Here is a 9,246-nt window from a genome sequence, read left to right on the forward strand (position 1 = left end):
AGAGATGTCATTGATCCTCTGTCCACGTTTTAAAGACATGTCAAGAATCGGGACATTTCCGTCTTTATCAGGAGTCATTCGGACCATCTGTAACTACAGTTAAATAAAAAATTGTTGCTAATGCAATACATGTGAAACAATTACATATAACTGCAAAGGCTAGATCAGGGGTACTCAAGTTCAAAGGCCAAGAGGGCCGCATTTGAACCAAATAAAACGCGAAGGGCCACAAATTATAACTTGGATTGTAAGACTTTTATTTAGGTCTACTTAAGACAATATTTGTAGTTTTACTGTTTATTTACTAAAAGTGCAGTTTATTATCTAGCTAAGTCTTAATAGTATGGTGTCCTTTTTAAAGTGTCACTTAACATGATAAATGGCATTTAAAAAAATGATTAATATCTTGTCTTGCTGTATTCTTAATGTACAAATGCATAAAGAAAAACAAGAACTGATGAAAAGAAATCCCTCATTCATTTGAAATGTCTGCACTGTTTTCAAAAGAAATTTAAGCTCTGGCTGTTGTTCACTGGCTGATGAGAGTTTGTCCGTAAGACGAAAACATTGCATATAGTCTTTTTATACTCCATTGCACCTTTTTAACACTTTTTATAGCACCTATTTATACTCGGAGAATAAACGTTTTATTATTTGTATTATTATTACCTAAATTTTAATTTGGTCAGAATCCAAAAATCTTTTTTTTTCTTCTTTTTAATGTCCAATCACAATCTCATGAATTATCTAACTATAACCAACGTTGTAAACATGATAAATAAGATATTCTCCGTGAGCTCGATGTGACGACAGATCTGTAATGGGAGCGCTGCTTGCTTTCTGTTTATAACTCATTGACATTAAGAATAAAAGGTTTGTTTTTCATGATGCTTGGCAACTTACACACTGCAAAGTTTGAGGAATGTCAACTGCATTTCATCATGGAAAAATAAGGTTACTTTGTGTTTTACTTGCGCGCACAGTCTCGAGCCTTTGATTGCGTTCACGAACACAAGTGCTCGACACATGCGCACTAGAGAGATTCATGCTTGTCTAGTCTTTTTCGCTCAAATAGTTACAATAAAATGTCTTTGTACTTGTTTAAAATTAGAGTTGCTGGTATCTTTTAATCCCCTCAAACGAGCGCTCTTCAACACGGTCGGCTATTGTGTTTGTTGTTACTCTTGTTCTGTCTTATCCGTTTCTTTTCAGACTGAAACAACAGCCCATTTCAGTGCTGACACCTTGTGGACAAACTAAATTAGTGCAAAAACTATGTGCCTTCAGTTTATATTGTTCTTTGCGGTTAGAAAAACTGTGCTGCGCGCGTACACTATACGCGTTCTCTGCTGATGATTACAGCGCCACGCGCACTGTACGCCTACCCTAGTGTACGTTTAAAAAAACGAAGTAATATTCACGCTAATTTTGGACGCAAATTATAATAAAAAATACATTTATATGTAGCACGATGCGGGCCACAAATGTAATGCTGACGGGCCGGATGCGGCCCGTGGGCCGCCTGTTGAGTACCCCTGGGCTAGATGAACACTTTCCCGAACATTTTTTTTTAAAGTTGCCAGATGGTGCCAGCATTTTTTATCATTTTCACAAAACTCTGAGGCTGGTATTATATCTAAACCTCTGATTTGGAAGCATCTTAAAAAATGGAAAATCTTATCATGGCAGTTAAAGTATTAAATTCAGCAACGGGTGTATATATTAAAGGGGGACCTATTATTCATACAACAAAATATTCCGGCGGCCATGAAAGTTGTGAAAAACTTAAACGTTAGCAACGTTTGCTGGTGAAGTTTATGTAATCTGCGCAGATTTATCGCACATACTCAATTCATGAGTCAATATGAATATTAAATATAGCCAAACTGAACTGTCACTAAGCAACAAGTCTTGGATCTTTCTCACCTTTTTCACCCCTGACGTGTTTGCATCCCTGCCGGTCATGTCAACAGATTAGGGATTGAGGATCTCCTTCGCATGGATTTTCATATCCTCTGTTAGAGCAAGAGGGCCAGATGTGAACTTCTTGGAGGAAGCTCCCAAGAAAATACACTTTCTGCCATAATTTACAGAGATAGAGAAGTTTTTAATAATATATGTCTGACAGGGGCACCATGAAGAGTTTTAAGGGGGGTAATGTGCAAGACATAATTTTGGGATCCCTTCTTCCAGATGAATGTTTTTTTTATTTTTTTTATTTGGAGATCATATTTAGTCAATTAGTGCGGTTCTTCCTCATGCCATTCTAAAGGGGAAGCAAAATATTCACAGAAATACTCATTTGAATAAACTATAATGAAGACCTGTCTTGACTCAAAGCTGCTGCCATGTGGTTCTGCACATAAATATCTCGCTGAGCCTATATAAAATTACTCGTGTTCATGTAAAACTAGTATACATTTGCCCCTTTGAGTCATGTCCGACTAGAATATCTTAGATAAGAAATGTTAGACAAAATGGTAGCTTAATTGAGTCTATGAAAACAAGTACATGAATGTGTCAGGTATCATGAAAATCATTTTATTTTAGTCTGCTTTCATCAGTGCAAAAGTGTCAATGCCTTCCCTAATTTAAAATGTTCCTCCCTTTGTCACATAGGTGTGTCATTGGTAGAGGGTAACTTGAGATAAGGTAACACCTCTCAGTCAAAATTCTGTTAGAATATATATTTTTATTAATTTCCCACTAACTTTTTTAAAATCATTAATTTGATTTGAGGTTAAAAAAATTATTTCAGAAAACACTTTCCTGTCAGAAGCAAAATTGAGAGCAAAATATGTCAGAATATATTTTATTTTAACAATAACTGCCTTGTAATAACTTACAAGGGTATCCTGCATAGCATTTCATTATTTATAACATGAGATTTTGGTCAAATGTTGCAACAGTGTTAATTTATTTGCAAGAAAAATTAGTTTTGAACATTTAAGGGATTTTTACATTTATATTTACTACCCTGTAAGTAACTACAAATGAGCATGTAAAGCAAATAACTTTTTAATTTAAGTGCGCAGCATGCCCCCGCCCCGTGCAATGTTCTCACCTTTTTTCCTCCTTACCTGTTTGCATCCCTGAAAATGAGAAAACAGCAAGCATTTTTTTTTATAGAAAGCATTAGAAAAGCGTCTGATTGTAACATGAGTATGTTAGCACGAGCTCTGCAAATTAGCACTCCAGTCACGTCACGTTTATTTATATAGCATATAGAATAGATGTTTATTCAATAGATTACAGCAGCTTTATGGTATCAAATACGAAAAACGGTGTCAGTGTCCTCATTTCCTCAGAAGCACAACTTCATTTTGTACTATAAAGCGACTATCCAGGATGTTCATGTTTTCACCTGCAGAGATCTTACCTCAACAAACTCTACAGATTAAATTAGTTAGAGAACAGTCCCACGCAAATGAAGGCGGAGCCTCAGCACACACCTCCTATTACATTATCACGGACCAATGGTGGCATGAAGGTGTTTTAAAGCTGAAGCGAACTTTCCCTAAAGTTCGCTTTGGCAAGCCGTTTCAAACTTCCAAAAAGAAGACAAAACGAACTTCGTTTTGGCCTGATTTTGTTTGAAATGATGTCACATCAGTTCGTTCTTCGATTTCGTTTGAAGTATATCAGGCCTTTAGAATGTAACGTTTATAATTTAACCCTTTTGCACTTACTGTTTATCATAGACTACATAGACACATTCACTATATTTGTTTTCATTTGTAATACTTGTTCTTTTTCCCTGTTGTAAATGCACTTCATTATGCTAGTTTACACTCTGCAGTACAATGACTTTGACGCGCAAACCTCTACCTGACCATACAATATGTTATTGTTCTGAGCATAAAAATATCTTTAAACTCATTATGCTAATTTGACATTATGATTGTTCCTGCTCCTGTTATGCTTTTTTACACTCTGTCCTGATTTTTTACCCTTTGCTCTTTTCTAATTGGGGTACAAAATACATATTGTGCTCTTTTCCATTAGCTGATCTGTGGCCCATCAGGGCTTCGGTTTCAGCTGCCGCTATGTGTTCAGCTCCTCCAGCATCCACACAGAGTGGAGCAGAGGTTGTAAACTGTAGTTCATGATCCACTCCTCTTTCTGTAGCTGATCAGGAAGCTCTCTGCAGTTCCTGTGTAACTCCTGCTCACCCTATACAAATAATCAAAACCGTTTATCTACACCAGGGGTGGGGAACGTTGATTCTGGAGGGCCATAGATCTTTTTCACACTTCCCCATTTTTAACCGGAAGTTAGTTGAAAAAGGGCCACGACACTTTCTGTTACCGTAGTAGTAGCTAGCGAGAAATGCAAAACTGGCAGAGTCAAAAAACAGGAGTTTTTGTAGTGTCCCGGGTTGTTTGTGTTGTACCCAAAAACAACCATACCTCTCTTTTCACCAAGCAACAAGAAATTTGTGGATTCATGCTGTAAGAAGAGAAGAAGGGCCCAATTTCTCTGTGAGGAAAGACAGCACTTACATTTGTAGCAGACACTTTGCCAAGGAGGATTACTTTGGTGGAACAACTATCAGTCGACTTAAAAGTGGTGTTGTCCCAAGCCTGTTCCCTTGGAACAATTTTACAGCACCACTCAAAAGGGAGTCTGTATTTGAAAGGGTGAACAAACGTCAGCTGGTCCCCTCCCAGGCGGATGACAACGGTGCAGCTGCTAAGGCTATTAAAATGGATCACACCCATTTTGTGACACACCCACCCACAGGTAAGGTTTAAATAATGTCTAAACATTACAGTTGTGTTATAAATATATAGCTAGCTAGCATTATAACGATTGGCTTTATTTACCTTGGTAATCGTGGATAAATTCTTCATGGCCTTTGTCCAGTTTATTGGTCTTGGTGGAGGAATTTGCGTCCACTATTTTCAACACATCAGCAAAGGTGACCTTTGGCAGGTTTAAAAGGCTCAGAGAAAACACTCTGCCAGTATACATTTTGCCTGAGTAAGCGCAATGCGGAAAAATGTTTATGCGTCAGTGACGTATTGTCCTGCAGAGTTTAGCTCCAACCCTAATTAAACACACCTGAAGCTAATAAAGGTCTTCAGGATTACTAAAGTTACAGGCAGGTGAATGTTTTTTTTTTCAGGGTTGGAGCTAAACGCTGCAGGACAATGGCCCTCCAGGATCAAAGTTCCCCACCTCTGATCTACACTAATCCTAACAATACAATCCAAGCCATGACTGCTGTGATTCAGATAGTGTACATTCATTGGCCACCTGTTCAGTGTAACCAGGGATGCCGCTCAATGTCATCTACACTGGGACGATCTGCACCAGGTTATCAACTGACGGCTACTCTGAATGTTTGCTATCTCTTGCATGTAGACAGCTCTCTAGGGAAGACCAGTCTGCTTTTGGGGGAGACCCTTTATGCGGCTCTGAAGGAAAAACATGGGATGTTGTAGAGCATCACCCCCACTGACCAAACAGTAGCTGGTGCTGCATGATAGCTGATCATGAGTATTCAAGAGTACCTGAGAGACCCAAGAAGACCAGATACATCCACTGAAATGGTTCCAATCCAATTGTCCTTGTTTGATCATCAAAAGTTCATAAACATCCACAGACTGTTTCCTTAATGCAAACCAATCTGCAAAGGATCTGTAGGCAGAGTCATTCAGCAGGTCTCCACAACCAAAGTCCAGCAGCTTGATGTCATGGGAAGCTGTGGAAATCAGCAGGTTCTCTAGCTTGATGTCCCTGTGCAGGATAGTGTTTCAGGGCAGTGATCAGCTGCACCAGCACTTTTTTGGCCAAGCTCTCATCCAGTGAACCGCTCTCCTCGCAGAAACTCTGAAGATCTTGGCAATGAACTGGGCGTTCCAGGATCATGATGTAATGAGTGTGACGGTCAGGCCACTCCACAAACTGCAGGACGTTGGGTCAGGCAGAAGCTGAATTGACCCGGGTCATCAATGCCACCTCCAGCGGCAGCAGACCCTGACCTTCCTACAGGGACAAATGCTCCATTATATCTAGGGCAGAACGCAACAGTGGCCAAGATCATACAGTGGTTTAACGGGACAGGTTCCACTCAGAACAGGCCTTGCCATGGTCGACCAAAGAAGTTGAGTGCACATGCTCAGCATCATATCCAGAGGTTGTGTTTGGGAAATAGACGTATGAGTGCTGCCAGCATTGCTACAGAGGTTGAAGGGGTGGGTGGGTCAGCCTGTCAGTGCTCAGACCATACGCTACACACTGCATCAAATTGGTCTGCATGGCTGTCATCCCAGAAGGAAGCCTCTTCTAAAAATGATGCACAAGAAATCCCGCAAACAGTTTGCTGAAGACAAGCAGACTAAGGACATGGATTACTGGAACCATGTCCTGTGGTCTGATGAGACCAAGATAAATTTATTTGGTTCAGATGGTGTCAAGAGTGTGTGGCGGCAACCAGGTGAGGAGTACAAAGACAAGTGTGTCTTGCCTACAGTCAAGCATGGTGGTGGGAGTGTCATGGTCTGGGGCTGCATGAGTGCTGCCGGCACTGGGGAGCTACAGTTCATTGAAGGAACAATGAATGCCAACATGTACTGTGACATACTGAAGCAGAGCATGATCATTATTCCAACATGATAATGACCCCAAACACACCTCCAAGACAACCACTGCCTTGATAAAGAAGCTGAGGGTACCTAAAGAGCATCTGTGGGGCATCCTCAAATGGAAGGTGGAGAAGCGCAAGGTCTCTAACATTCACCAGCTCTGTGATTTCACTCCATTTTCACTGCACCCATTTAAGCACACTGCTCACTTCACTCTAGGTCCTGTCTTGTTCACACAAAGAGGACTTCTCCTGTTATTGTCTCCAGCATACCCAGTTACCTACCTGTTCTACTCTAGCGTGTTCCCTTTGTCTTCGTGCTCCAACGTCTGTGTGTGGCTCCTTACCTCCATCAAGTGTGCTCACTGTCATCGATCATCCATCTATCCATCCATCCACGAAGTTGTATTGTTACAGTCTAATGGAACACACCCATAGTCGTTGCTTTGCCCAAAAATATGTGCAAAAAGGCACAAGGGAAGATAAATTAGACATCTTATTATAAACTCTAGATAAATTAAATTTGCCCTTTTCCTCATATGACTGACATGGTTTTCCTCCAAGTGCTCTGCCTCTTGATCCTTCTGCCTGGCCGTCTTGCCTCACAGATTTGGATCATCTTGAATTTGTACAGAGAGAAAAGCAAAATAAAGTTAATATGTTTCTCTCTGTAGAATTTAAGTAGATTCTGATTTTTCTTTCCCAAAATACAAAGATGAGTATGAGGTTTTAGAATCAGAATCAGAATCAGAAAGAGCTTTATTGCCAGGTATGTTGTTTACACATACTAGGAATTTGTTTTAGTGACAGAAGCTCCACAGTGCAACAGAGTGACAGCGACAAGACAAGACACATAATAAAAAGAATAAAATAATAATATACAAATTTACAAGATAGACAAAGTGCAAAAAAAGCAAAAAACAATATATATTATACACAATTGTATGTACAGTTATGTGTGCAAATTGAGATATAAATAAGTGTTTAAGTAAATAATTCGTAATAGTGTTGTGTGTTCCGTGTTTGTCAAGTGTTCATGAGATGGATTGCTTGAGGGAAGAAACTGTTCCTGTGTCTGGTCGTTCTGGTGTTCAGAGCTCTGTAGCGTTGACCGGATGGCAACAGTTCAAAGAGGGAGTGTGCTGGATGTGAGGGGTTCAGAGTGATCTTCTTTGCCCTTCTCACTCTGGCTAAGTACAGTTCTTGGAGAGTGGGGAGGGTTGTACCAATGATTCGCTCAGCAGACCGGACTACCCTCTGTAGTCTTCTGAGGTCAGATTTGGTAGCTGAGCTGAACCAGACGGTAATTGAAGTGCAAAGGATGGATTCGATGATGGCATAGTAGAACTGTTTCAGCAGCTCCTGCGGTAGGTTGAACTTCCTCAGCTGGCGAAGGAAGTACAACCTCTGCTGGGCCTTTTTCACAATGGACTCGATGTGGTTGTCCCACTTCAGGTCCTGGGAGATGGTGGTGCCCAGGAACCTGAATGACTCCACTGCAGTCACAGTGCTGTTCATGATGGTGAGTGGGGGGAGAGCAGGGGGGTTTCTCCTGAAGTCCACAGTCATCTCCACTGTCTTGAGTGTGTTGAGCTCCAGGTTGTTAAGACTGCACCAGACAGCCAGCTGTTCAACCTCCAGTCTGTAAGCAGACTCGTCACCGTCCCGGATGAGGCCGATCAGTCCCAGCGAGCAAAAAGTCGTCTAGAACACGTCTAAAAGACATAATTGTTAGACCTCCAGAAGACGTCCTCACAGGAGCCAGAATGAAAGTTTTTTTTTTTACGTCTTTTCTGGACATTGTTTAGACGTCAATTAAAGACGTGTTACAGACGTAATTGTTAGACCTCCAGAAGACGTCCTCACAGGAGCCAGAATGAAAGTTTTTTTTACGTCTTTTCTGGACATTGTTTAGACGTCAATTAAAGACGTGTTACAGACGTAATTGTTAGACCTCCAGAGGACGTCCTCACAGGAGCCAGAATGAAAGTTTTTTTTACGTCTTTTCTGGACATTTTTTAGACGTCAATTAAAGACGTGTTACAGACATAATTGTTAGACCTCCAGAGGACGTCCTCACAGGAGCCAGATTGACCGTTTATTATACATTTTTTCAGGATATTGTATAGATGTCAATTAAAGACATGCTAAAGACCTGATTGTTAGACATCTAAAAGGTAGCCAGACTAAAAGTTGTATTAGACGCGTTTTCTGTAGTAGAAATGTTAAGAAATGTTCTGTAGTAGACTTTTAAAGACCCACTGAACTCCCAACTGTGCATATTTGCATGGATCCAACTGTAAAAAATGTTTACTTCAAAACAGTGGCAGTTCTCACTGAGAAAAACCCAGTTAATCATTGTTAATGGTTGTCGCGTCATGAAACGTCAGACCATAGACCTAAATAAGATTTTAAAGAATACTGATAATATTGAATATTTAATTGAATAACTGTACTGTATAAACTGCATTTTTATATCTTATCAATATAATGGCAATAAACTGCTTACCATTTTCCTGTAAACTGACCACTCCAAGAAATCAACTATTAAAATTCTCAAACTACATTTTTATTACTATTTTGTTCTGGTGGACCAAAACTTCACAGCCAGAACACAATAACACAATAAATCTTAAAAGCCAGAACAGTAAATTTAT

The 9,246-nt window shown here is 40.1% G+C and overlaps 1 pseudogene; it reads right to left on the reverse strand.

Annotated features, from left to right (window-relative positions):
- Positions 1–5,350: 5,350 nt before the first annotated feature.
- On the reverse strand, positions 5,351–5,985 carry LOC125245925 (annotated as a pseudogene).
- Between the last annotated feature and the right edge of the window lie 3,261 nt (positions 5,986–9,246).

This window comes from Megalobrama amblycephala, linkage group LG14, assembly GCF_018812025.1.
Source record: "Megalobrama amblycephala isolate DHTTF-2021 linkage group LG14, ASM1881202v1, whole genome shotgun sequence".
NCBI lineage: Eukaryota > Metazoa > Chordata > Actinopteri > Cypriniformes > Xenocyprididae > Megalobrama > Megalobrama amblycephala.